This window comes from Crocodylus porosus, unplaced genomic scaffold (genome assembly GCF_001723895.1).
Source record: "Crocodylus porosus isolate Cpor-Errol unplaced genomic scaffold, CroPor_comp1, whole genome shotgun sequence".
In the NCBI taxonomy this organism is placed as follows: Eukaryota; Metazoa; Chordata; order Crocodylia; family Crocodylidae; genus Crocodylus; species Crocodylus porosus.
Window position 1 is genome coordinate 43996158 of NW_017728886.1, and position 13158 is coordinate 44009315.

Below are 13158 nucleotides of genomic sequence, written 5' to 3' on the forward strand. Positions count from 1 at the left end.
CAGAACGAGTTACACAGCCAGCTTGGATAAACCCCTGCTTTTGGATTGGATTGCAATCTCTGTTGCCCTGCCTACCATATTAGGAGGCATTAGGTGGCTAAACTTCTCTGGAAATAGAAAGCTGTCTGATTTTTGAAACACTGGTGTGATTAACTGTAATGTAAGACACTTGGTATGAATGCTTAATGGATAAGCATTCTTTTGCCTACTCTAGGTAGCTTTACATCTTAACAGGATGCAATTCATTGCACTAAAATGAAGAATGAGAATGTAAAACCACCATTAGAAAAAAATGCAATCAGCCAAAAAGAATTTTGCCTGCAGGTGCAATGAAGGGAAGGTTAAATCCACATTGTGAAGTAAGTGGCTAGTGATCTTGCACTGAAAATGCTGCATTACACTTTACATTTGAAAGATGTTTACTAAGTACAGCAATTTTTTCACTATCACAACACCTTTTCCTTTAATCCTCTTAGCTTCTGCCTTTGTTTGTTTTCACATGCAAGCAATGACACTAGTATACTGAATGTCTGTAAAACAGAACACAACAATTTCACCGTAAGACATAAGATGGTAATTTTCAAAGAGACAACCTTTGTCAACAACCATAATATATTAACCCAATCTTAAACAGTCACAGTGCTTAAAGCTTTGATTTTAACTCCCCACAACATTTCTTCTTTTAAAATTTGTAAATAAATTCCTAATACTCAAAAAAAAAAAAAAAAAAAAAGAAGCTATGTTTGTTTTTGTTGCTCAAAATTAATTGCTCATTAATTCTTGTTTTGTAAATACTTCAATATTTTAACATGATCTCTGTGGTTGTAGCAAGTGCTGGTTTGACAGCTGTAAAGAATTTGAAATCTTTCTTTTATTTATTGCTTACATACATCACAGGCCATGGTATGCAACTTTCCCTACATAACATATCTTAATTCTGATGTTAGAGGATTGTATTTTATAACAGTGATAGAACAAATCAGTCTCCCTGGCATATTTTTTGCCTTTGACTGCCAAGTGGGTGCTGATTAAATGTTGTATGTAATGTCCGCTTGGACTGAAGACAAAGCATTCTTAGAAAGACCTGAGGTTACAAAATGATAATGACTTTCCAACACTAAAAACCTAAATGTAGGAGTGGAAGGGGCCTCCTGGACTAAATAAACCAGTCCTCTACTTTTGCAGGCTGTGGTTTACCAAAGGAATCCCCAAAATCATCCCTTCAAACCTTCTCCCATAACTACAAGGGATACACCAAGAACACGTGTAACATGCCACCAGTCACAGTTGGGAAGATGTGTGTACTGCTAATGCCCTGCCCTGGCAACAATCAGGAAGTAATTAGTTCATATATGCCCAAAAGATCCTAGGAAAAGAACCATATCCCATGGTATAGAGAAAGGCAGAAGCTCCCATACTTCAGATTAATCTAACCTGGATGGGATTTGTACCAATGGTATATAATTCTAAAACTCTGCATTCCATACTCATGTTTCCCTAAGATACTTAGCCCCATAATCAAACTTCAGTAAAACATAGTCTAATGTCTTTTTTAAGGTTTTGAGTAAGAGAAATGCTAGCATTCCATAATAATACAATAGTGGTAATAGTTGTTTAACTTACCAAATGTACTGTAAACATGTTTTAAGAAACAGAGAAAAAACTAGAGCTGAATGAATAACTTCTAACAATGTATTCAATTGTTCTTCCTTAGAGAGAATGATCTATAATTTTATTACTTGAGTTTGTTTTTGTTATACACAATTGTATTTGCTGATAATTCTTTGGTTGTAAAATAGTTCACAGACTGGACGAAGTGAACTGAAGTTGTTTTATTTTTGACTGAACACACATATTACACAATCTATTTCTGCTTTCTGACTAGATGAACAAAAATTGTTTACAGTGAACTTGTGTTTAGAAGTTTTATTTTTTTCTGTGACTATTCTCTAATATTTGCTCAAAATTGGCTGCTTCTGAGGCATTGCTGACAACAAAATTATTAAAAAAGAGAAAAAACTAAAGGGATGCAAACCTAACCAAAGCAAATTTATTTAATGAGTTTGTTTTTTTTTAAAAGGATTGATGCAACTCTAGTCAAAATAGAATTTTGAGCTGTCCTCCTAGGATTTAAAGCTATGTTGATCTATATGTTGAAAATGTCTTATCTGGTATCTAGAAGTAGAGGGAAGCAAAGTTTTCTGGCAGGGAAGTGTTAGGGTGGGAGGCAATGACTTTCGCATTCTGTGATGCTTCATACTTAATTGGTTCTTGGAGAAGCATTGATATTAGTTTTGGCTAAGCTATGCATCACACTCTTATATGCACAGAAAAAGATAGCGCCTTGAGTTTTGATGACATGCCTTAATGATATGAGGAAAATATTGTAGCAATTTCAGTATTAAGATATTAGTTAAAGAAATTAGAACTCTGCCTTACGTCTTCTGATGCGTGCAAACGTGTTTAGACAATAAAGTTCTAGATTCAAGACAATGTGTCTTGTAATGATCTTTATTCTAATTAATTTGTCTAACTCAGTTTGCTACAAAATGGTTTTTCTTCTGCATGATTACTTTGATGCTTTCTTAGTTTAAAAATACAAGAACTGCTGGGATATATTAGACTGTTACCTTGACAACAGCAAGGCTTGCTGAAACAGTGATAAAGATACTTTCAGCTGCACTTGATATTAATTTTCTGCTTGGGATATTATGTTGACATATGTACTCAATATTGCCTATTTTAATATAAGAGCTTCTAGTAGGCAGTGAATTTTGATATTTCTAGAGTAATGCTTTTTTCCTCAGAATTAAAAGTATCCACAGAGGCAGCTATGAATTTTTAAGATATAGCGCAAATAAAATCCAACATAGAAGGACTTTTTAATATATTCAGAATATTTATGAATTATATTTATTTTTATTAATTTAGCAAGAAAAACAGCTATTATTTTGCACTCTTCAGTATCTGATTAAGCTGATAGTATACCTGGTATAGTGTACTCTTTGTTGTAAAAAAACCCCCCCCAGAAATTCTGGAGAGAAATTTATAAATATTACCATACAACAAGTAGAAAGAAGACGAATGAGTGATTCACATCAGAAGAACACACTTTCTGAAGAATACAGTGCTTTAGTATGGCTTGATTGTTTCAGTGTTTCCCATGTAGCTATGAAACAAGCTTGCCCAAAATAACTGAAATACACTTTAAAAATACTGAACAAAAATGTGAAATTTTGGATACAAACCAAAAAATAGATGGTAGAAATCTTGTTAGAATTTTAAAATGAAGACCATATACAGCCAGGAATTTATGGGTTAAAATAGGTTAATGCAAAGGTGGGTTGCAGAGGAAAATTTAAATTTGGAATAGATGCAATAAAAAATACCTCATAAGAATTTATGTATGGTCAGAAATTTGACATTCACTTTTTCAGTTATTTATTCAATTTAGTCTGTTACATTTTTTCTAACAATCCACTACTTTGATTCCTACACTCATAATACAGAATTATCTATAAAATGCTCTATAAAATTCTGCAGCATCAAACAGGAGCATTATTTGGTGGAAATTAAATACTAAATATATACTAAATAAAAATACTTTGAGAAAGTGGTGCTGTAGCATTGGAACTTCCAATTTGTTAAAGTGAAATTTGCATAATCTTATGCATGTTTGACTTTAATGATAAACATTCTTTCTAAGTATTTTACTGTTGCATAGAGATAGTACAATTAATATAAAGAGGAGGAGAAAAAGGAAATAAAAAGGGAAATAACTCTACAAAGTCATAAGTAATAATTATTTGCAGAAAGCTTTAACAATAACTCTGTGGATGTCAGGAAGGCTGACTACTTGCGCTAAGGTTACTGTTACCTCTCTGCAGGCTTTACAGGTAAAGCCTAGAGTTTAGAAAAGTGCTACAATACAAGAGAGATTTAATAAAAAATGCATGTAATACAAACGTAGGAGATGCTGGAAATGTTTTCCACTTCTGTTTTACATGTACTAAAATTTTACTTTGGGGGCCACATATACAAACTGGGGATGAATACTTGTTTTGTTCCTCAGATCACTTCTGGATTTCCTCAGGCATTGAGAGGGGCTGTATTACTAAATGTGAGTTTCCATATATTGCTTTTCTTCAGCTACTAAGTTGAAAACTACACAGTCAGCAACTTTAATAGCTGTGAAAATTTAAATCTTATGTGTAGCATTTTTGAGTATCAGAAGAACATTTTTAATTCTGACCCAGAGCAAATCTTTTAAAATAGACAAAATCAAAAAGAGAGAGTTTTTCATATTGTGTCTGTAACCCTAGGCATGATGCTACCTCACCTGAATACTGGGATCCTGGGGTACCTGGTAGCTGGTGACCCTACTCGGTTCCCTGGTTAGCTGCTGCAGGGTCACTGAGCAAAGAGCCTCCTGTTACAATCAAACAATGTTGCAGACCATTATAAAACTATTTACAGGATTTAATTATTTACAAGAACATATAACTAATGCAATAAAACAAATGTTACACCACATGACCTGGCGATGGTGGCTTAAGGGTTAAAGCTTGGATACACATTACACTGGGGGAAGGTATACAAATTATCCATAGTAAATAAGGAACCAATAAATAAATACATTGATATTCCAACCAATACATCATTAAGAACTTATTTGCATAGTCTATAACTTGCACACTGTATACTGAGGACCCTGTGTGCCCCTGGCGGCGTGTCTCAGACAGCGGGACTTGAACAAGCTCCAGGGGTCTCAGTGCAGCAGGCAGTGGCTCCTCTCCTGCAGTCCCTGCAAGAGAGCTGATTCCTGCCCAGACTCCTGTCCCTGGCATAGCAGGGAACAGTGTCTGGGTTGCAGGTTGTGAGAGTTTCCCCTGCCCAGCACAGCCTCACAGCACTTGACAAATGCATGTCTAAAATGTTGCTTTGAGGGCCTACTTCATTGGAAGAGAGACTTGTTTAGTCTTCATTAGTTGTTTAGTCTCCATACTAGACTGGGAAAGGTAAACAAGGGTATAGAGATGTTGTAATAATGGACACTTTGAACTCCACTGGGACAACCAGAGTCATTTAATGTTTACCAGTCTACCTGCATTGAGTGATTTGGATTTTTGCTGACCTGGTTGAGATCCCACCTCCTCTGAAATCTATTTAAAGTGTGAGGAGAGTTCTATACCCTATCCCAGCAGAGTGTATGTATTTAATGAAACACACACATACATTAAATTCTTTTTCAACAAGGTTTACTTTTGCTAAGACTATATATAAACAACTCATTCCACAATTACAGGGATCTGTTTCTTAGTTTATTAAAAATCTCCTATATGAAAGGTGTACTTGTTATCTCCACCTTAGTTGCCTTCCATTTATGAAATCCGTCATTACAATATTGTTCTGACGCTCTACTTTGGAGAGAACTTAAGTTTGAGGCTTTGTGAAAGGAGGAGTGTTGCTTGACAATAATTGTGGGTGTAACTTGCCGTAACTTCCCAGATGGCTAGATAGGACCACAGCTGGAAAATTTCTGTTTCAAAGAGACTGCTAGTTTGGGCCGTCTTTGCTATGAGGATAGAAACATTCACTAAACCAGTAGAAACTAAACAGTTTACAAAATAATAGATAAAATAGTAAGTTGTCTGCTCGTCTTCCCAGTTGAGTAAATAATACTCTTACAACCTATACAAGCTGAACAATGGAGTTGAACAAGCACTGACTGGGGAGAGTTGCTCTGAACCCATCTGCTTTCATGCAAGACATGGACTTTTAAAATGTTTCATAAACTTTTAAATGTGTTAAAACTTCCAAAACAGATTGGAAAAAGCCAGGGATCAGGAAAACCGGGAATCCCTTCTTTCTTTATTAAGCTATATTCTATTGTATAATAAAAGTATTACGGGATGCTTTCAACAAGAAAGTGTTTCTTAGCACTTTAAGAATATATACTGTTACTTCAGCAGTTCTCTTTCTAGTCCTCAAGAGACAAAATCATACGTAGTGCTAGTATTAAAACTTGGGATTTACAAGAAATTTTAAAGACAGAATGACCTCAGGTCATTAGTTCTGGAGATAATGAAGTACGAAAATGTTGTTGAGGATTATGTGTCTCTGATGTTATAAGACCATCAAAATGATACTGAAGTAGGTTCTTAGGAGTAATTCATGGAGCCAGATCTGTACTTACCCCAGTGCTGGTTTCCTCCTGAGCTTCAAAGGATTCTAGAGTAAGAGGTAAATTGTACACCCCTTAAATGGGACGTCATATTGTTATATTGTCAGCAGGGCAACCTGTGAAGCAGTCTGACTTCTGTTTTCCTCATGGTCCAGTGGGGATGTACCATGCACCAGCCCTATAATTAGCAAGAGTATCATCAACCTGCATCAACTTTGCTAGGCTGGCCACATTATCCGGTTGTTTGACTCCAGACTCCCAAAACAAGTTTTATTCTCCCAGCCAAATCTAGGCATACAAGAAGAGGGCAGAGAAAGCACTTCAAGGATGTCCTTAAGGCCAACTTGAAAAAATGCAACATTTGACATTGGTTCATGGGAGACTATCACCCAGGACTGCCCCAAATGGAGGAAGAGTCTGCTGCAAGGATCTCAGTACTTTGAAACCTCACAATGACAACAGGAGATGGAAAAGCAGGAGCAGCAGAAACAGCATGTTGCAGACTGTGGAAAAGACTTACCTGATGAGGAACAGAGGCGGCAGGACACTGCATAGGAAAATGAAAGCATCAAAAGTGAAACCATGGCAGGTAGAGCCACCATGGGTAAAAATGAAAAGGAAAAATAGCAGCCAAGCCCAAAGGAGCCGGGATTGGCTCCCTTGTCAGTGTGGGCACACTTTATAATAGCATGCCGGGACCAATTGGGCAGCGAGAACCCTGAGTCCAGGATAAAAGACCTAACAGAAGACAAGCGGGGGGGAGGGGTCAGAAGTTGAGTCCCCAGCTGGCCCAGAGGGGCCAGAGCACACAGGCAGTCCCAGTGAGTGGACCTGCTGGTTACCTTAGGAAGGGGTCTCCATGAGAGCACAGGGCCAGAGAGGACCCAAGGATTTACTTACAGGGCCGACGTGGAACGAGGAAGTCAGCAGTGAAGGCTGGAGCCCAGCAGGACTCTGCAATGTCAGGATACAGATGTGACGGGGGGATGGCAGGTACCAAGCTCAGGGAAGAGGCGACATGCTGGGGGACAGACTGTTACTGAAGTCGGACAATGTGTAATCGAAGAAAAAGGAGCCATGGGAAGCGCTCGGGATAGTAACATCACCCCTATCTGACAGCCTTAATATTCCAAGAACCCAAGCCCTGAGAAGGTACAGGACATCAGCCTCAACAACGCAAGAGATGACATCATGGTTGGTGTTAGGTGGGATATAGGGGAGGTGGAGTCCCACAAAGGTGGAACAGTGGGAACAGCCAAGGGGAGATGCCAAGGCGAGTTGGGACCAAATATCATCCTCCCAATCCGAAAGTAATCATCATGAAAGGCATGGCAGGCAAGGCCCCCTGGGGAACCAACCCAAAGTCATTCCAATAACCAAGCTGTTCATTCTGAAGAATAACAGCAAGGCTCGAGAGGAACCCCCATATGCGACGAACAGGGGAGAGACCCCAGGAGACTACACAGACCAAACCAAGAATTCAGAGCCACCCTACCCCCATGCATACACCTGCCTGAGTTGCACTAGAAACTGTCAATGCTGGATTGGCCCTGTCAGCCATCTCTGGACCCATAGGTAAGGCAGTCATGGAAAACAGTCATCCACAACTGAAACTGATTGCTGATGATGATTTGGCAAGAGTCTACATCCCATGGCAAATTGGTGTAGGGTATGTAGTGATTAATCAGGGACTTCTCCCTTCCCCTAGCATATGGAGAGCCTTCAAAAGGGAGCACTGATGAGTCTTATACACCCTTACTTCATTTTACAAGCCTAAGGATTAGATGAGCAGCTCTGTGTCCATCCCTTATATATACTATGCACTTTGCTCAGATCATTGGTACTATGCTTCCTGCTTACATTAAGCAGGAAACTCCCACATCAACTGCTTTCCTTCATCTTATATTCTGCTAAGCATAAGTATTGAGAAGCCACACTCCTCACATCTCCAAAAATCCACATAGCCGGAAAGGAATGGATCAGGAGTATTCTAGAAATATATAATAAAAAAGCCTGAAACTTGTTCCATATACAAGGAGAGATGAATACTGCCAACTTACTGATGCTGCTCCTGATGCAAACAGCCAGATCTGATCATTATTTCTATATACTACCCTTTAATTATCATCAAATTATGAAGCTTTCAGCAGGTGTGTAACTTACATCCACCAAAGGGGGATCTGCAGTTGGCAGGAGTTAGAGCAAGGGGACACAGTGACCAAATTCCACAGAAGTAACCGTAAGAAAATCTCATGTGCTACATGTCAACAGCAGAAGACATCAGAAAATGGTGATGTGTCTCTCCTGCTGTTACTTTTCACAATAAATACTGGTTGCTGACTCTCCAGCACACCTGTTCTTATAAACCTACAACAAGTGATCCACATCTGCTTCTGATGGACTGAACCTACGTGGGCAAATCATTACAGGAATACTACTTCAGTTTAATAAGGATTGTACAAATTGAGTCATCTCCACCTATACCAGGGACCCAAACTTACACAGTTTTAGAAAAAATACTTCACACTTTTAGACATTTCATGCAATTATACCATAAGGTGAGCCAGGTGACAATCCAAAAATATGAATGATTGTTTTCCTATGTAAATGGAAAGTGCAGAAATGGTTACATGTATGACCCAACTTTGACATCATTAAATATTGATCTAGACCAAAATACGTTTTAAAACTTTGCTAAGGAAGGATATGGGACTAAAAAGATTGTTGGCACTTTGTTAACATAAGTGATATTGGTGATCAGGGCAAATGACTGAAATGGGCAAAACAAGAGTAGCAAGAACATAAAGACTTAGGGCAGGGGTTCTCAAAGTTTTTAGGCTATGGCCCGGTAAACTGCGGTCCAGCCATCACAGCTGCCGTGGCTGGAATTTGTGGCCGGCAGACGGGTAAAGCAACCCCACTGCACCCTGCACAAGAATCCACGGCCTCTCTGTCCGGCTCTGAGAGGTGGTTTGCCATTCCACAGCCACAGCCAACTGGCACCAGGTCACAGCCCAGGGATTGAGAACCCCTGACCAAGGGCAAGGGATTTGGTGGAACCAGATCCAGAGATTAATGTTTTTATGTGTTGAAACAAATTCCCAGGTGAGGGGAGATGACTTCATCCTATGATAACTGCAGACTGCCCTGGGAGATGTGCCTTCTAATTCAAAATAGTGTGCACTGTGAGTGGAAAATATTTAACACTATAGAATAATAGGTGTTCACATATTTTCTGTGTTTCAGTTCTGTGGAGTTATTTCCATTTGTTTTTAGTGTAGAACAAAAATGATTTTTTTAGCTATTGGTGATGATTTCAGACTAATTCATATGCCTATACTTTCTTTAGGTAATTATGAGCTTTCTTTAAAGAACCAACCATTTAAAAATGGAAAAAAGGAAACAGGCTGTCTTGAATGTGGTTTTTATTAGTATCAGCATGGCCTGATGAACTTCATCCGAGGGTACTGAAGGAACTGGCAGAGTTCTTGGAGTTCTTGACAGTGATATTCATGAAATCACGACAGACAAGTGAAGTACCAGGGGACTGGAAAAGGGCCAATGTAGTGCCCCTCTTTAAAAAAACAAAACTAGGAAGACAGCCTCGAAGACTACAGAATGATTAGCCTCCCTTTAGTACCCTGGAAGTTAGTGGATCATATCTTAAGGAAGTCCATTTGCAAGCATCTGGAGGAAGAAAGGCTGATTACAAGCATGGATTTACAAAGAACAGATCATATCAAGCAAACCTGATATCCTTCTTTGACAGAGTAACTACTTGGGTGGACAAAGGGAATGCTGTGGATATAACGCATCTGGACTTCTGCAGGGCTTTGGACAAGGTCCCACATGACCTTTTCATAAGCAAATTGGAGAAATGTGGGCTGGATGAAAATGCTATAAACTGGATAAACAATTGGTTCAATAGATGCAAGCAAAGAGTAACTATAAGTGGAACCATGTCAGAATGGCAGGTTTTGAGTGGGTCTGTCCTGGGCCCAGTGCTTTTCAATGTTGATCAATTATCAAAATTGGGAAAGATTGCAAATGCATCAGAGGACAAAAGGCCAATTGGGCTCTCAGATTAGAAAGTTGGGCTGGAGCTAACAGGATGAAGTTAAATGCTGACAAATACAAAGTGTTACATCTTGGGAAGAATAACCAAAAATACAAATACAAAATGTGTGGCACCTGGCTGAATGGCATCACTATGGAGAAGGATCTGGGAGTCTTGGCAGATCACAGATGCAATATGAGTCTGCAGTGAAATGTGGTAGCACAAAAGATTGATGCAGTTTTGGGATGCAGCAGTACAAGTATTAGGTGCAACACATGGTAGGTAATATTACCTATCTACTCAGCACTGGTAAGGTCTCAGCTAGAGTATTGTATGCAGTTTGGGGCTTCAAATTTTAAAAAGGATGTGGAGAAGTTGGAGGGGTGCAGAGACAGGTGACAAAAATGATAAAGGGCTCAGAAAACAAGTCATAGAGGTTGAAGGAGCTAGGCATGTTCAGTTTGTGGAAAAGATGCTTAAGAAGGGGCATGGTAGCAGCCTTCAAATATTTGAAGGGTTGCCATAAAGAAAACATGTTTAATGTCTTGCTCTAGACAGAATAACACAGACCAGATGGCATTAATGTGCAGCAAAGTAGGTTTAGATTAGATATTGGGAAAAACTTCTTCACTGTTAGAACAGTGAGGCAGTAAAATAGCTGCCTAGGTAAGTTGCCGGACTCTCAGTCACTGGTGTTGTTCAAGACAAAGTTAGTCACTGGTCAGGGATGATCTACATGTAGCTATGCATATGTTCCAGTATACTTCTGGGCTTTGCTGGTTGCTGTATGGGGCTGAAGAGGAAAGACCATCTTGTAGTTAAATTTCTCAGAGTTCAGATCTATCACTATGACCCATGTCTCATATAATGCATCAAAGAAATTAACCAGGTAACAGTGACTAGCTTCTTTTTATTTTGGTGGGGCAAGAGAGCAGAGATGTGGAATGAACTACCAATATGTGTATTATTCTAAACTTGTATGCTGTGGCAACTATATGTTTCTATATTCTGCAGATACTCAAGATGCATTATTTTTTGCATTGAAATCTGCTTCTCTTCTCCATTTTCTGCCATCACTCTATGAATATATAATGTCACATAACACACATGATACAGACTGTTTACGACTGAAGTGAACAAAGACCTAGGTATCCAAATGACAGAATTCCAGTGTAAATCAGCAATTCACAATTTGAACTTCAACAGTTGATCTTAGACTTTGTCTTATACAATAAAAGATATTTTTTCGTGTGTACTGGGCTCCCTCTACATTTAAGAAATTAAATATACTGCCAGTAGATACACTTTGGAGATGTGATACATTCCAGGCACCACTTAGTCAGTGTAGAATTATAGAAACAGAAAAGTAGGGCTAGTCACTGTCGCCTAGTTAATTTCTTTGAAGCATTATGTAAGACATGGGTCATGTGGATAAATATGAACACTGAGAAATTTAACCACAAGATGGTCTTTCCTCTTCACATTAACTCAAGGGTGGCCAATTCATGGCACATGTACCACAAGGCTAAGTATAGACAGTCAAAAAGCCTGAGGCTGAATTGATTTAGTCTTTGCAGATTAGTCTTTAGTCTTTGTAGGTTAATGTTAAATTGAAACAAAAGTGAATAGACATTTACCTTTGATTCAGAAAATACAGCCGAGTGCCTGGGGTGGCTCAGGCCAGAAGCCAAGGGGTGTTAGAACATGGCTCTCTGGCACCAAGCCAGCATGAACTGTGTGTTCATTTCCTCTTCTTGCTGCCCCCAAGGTCTCTGGGATTTGAAGTCCAAAACCATAGCAGCAGGGTTGCTTATCACTTCCTCTTCTTGCTTCTAGGTGCCTCTGGGATTTGGAGTTCACAGTTGCACCCAGAAGTAAATTTGAGCAGGGGAAAGGGAGTTTAACCAGCCAGGGTTTGTCTGGGGGGGCAGTGTTTTTCCCCCTCCTCCCCCGCAGACTGGGCTGCATCCCCAGCCAGGCTTCCCTCCTGCCCCCATTCCTTTGTCAGCCAGCCCTCTCTGCTCCAGCTAGGGAGCAAGCAGAGGTGTGGGACTAACCCTGTTCTCTGGAGCAGATAGCACAGCCCAGCCCAGGGCTGCAAAGCATGCTGGAATACTGGGGGACTGTGATTTAACTAGAACCAGGAAGGGGCCTGGGACAGAAGTTTCATAAACCAGTTTGACCCAAATCAGTTATGTTTGATACTACATTCAACAAGGTTTATTTTAAACCAGTTTTAGTCACTTTGAAACTGGTTTATGTGCACTGAGCTGCTATTCTGTTTACAGGTTTAAACCAGTTTCTTATCACTTAAATGGTTTTACATGTAACTTCTGTCCCTAGCCCAAGTGACACACACAGGTGCTTTATGTTGCACACAGCAGATCCAGCAGGGAGACAGCAGAACAGGAGCAGATGGAGCAGGCAGGAAAGAAACGAGCAATAGATCAGGCAGCTAGGACAGCAGCAGATATATCAGGGAGGAGAGAACAGTGCGCATGAATCAAGCAGGGAGGAAACAGCAGAGCAATGGCTTGGGTGTTAAAAGGGGATTGGAGAGGGAGGGGAAAGTGCTTCCCTTGTGGTACAGCTGTCCAAAAGGTTGGCCCTCACTGCCTTTACCATGCCTCTTTTTTGGCCTTATCTGTAAACAAAGAGTACTAGACTCAGGATTTATTGCTGGGACCATTTTTTTGGTGCTTCTTTTGAATCAAACTCCAAGGTACCTGTTATTTTAACTAGCAGATGTACTACCTGTAGTCTGTGCTCTATCACTGGTGCCTGACAGAGAAGCCAGCAGTTTTGCCTGAGTGTATCTGAAAGTGTCAGCCAAGGTGTTGCTAGACAACAGTTAGCTCTTTGATCTTTATAGCATGTCATCATTTTGGCGCTAGATTAATCATTGATGGACCGACCC

The 13158-nt window shown here is 39.7% G+C and overlaps 1 protein-coding gene and 1 long non-coding RNA gene across 8 annotated transcripts in view; one reads left to right on the forward strand and one right to left on the reverse strand.

Annotated features, from left to right (window-relative positions):
- Positions 1–4423, reverse strand: part of LOC109308994 — a 39380-nt gene extending 34957 nt beyond the window's left edge. Inside the window, exon 1 of the long non-coding RNA XR_002100759.1 lies at positions 4340–4423. This is a non-coding gene — a long non-coding RNA (uncharacterized LOC109308994). The remainder of the gene's footprint in view (positions 1–4339) is intronic.
- The window catches only part of PPP1R9A (protein phosphatase 1 regulatory subunit 9A), a 238152-nt gene that overhangs the window by 105853 nt on the left and 119141 nt on the right, over positions 1–13158 (forward strand). The gene's annotated exons all lie outside the window — the stretch shown is intronic.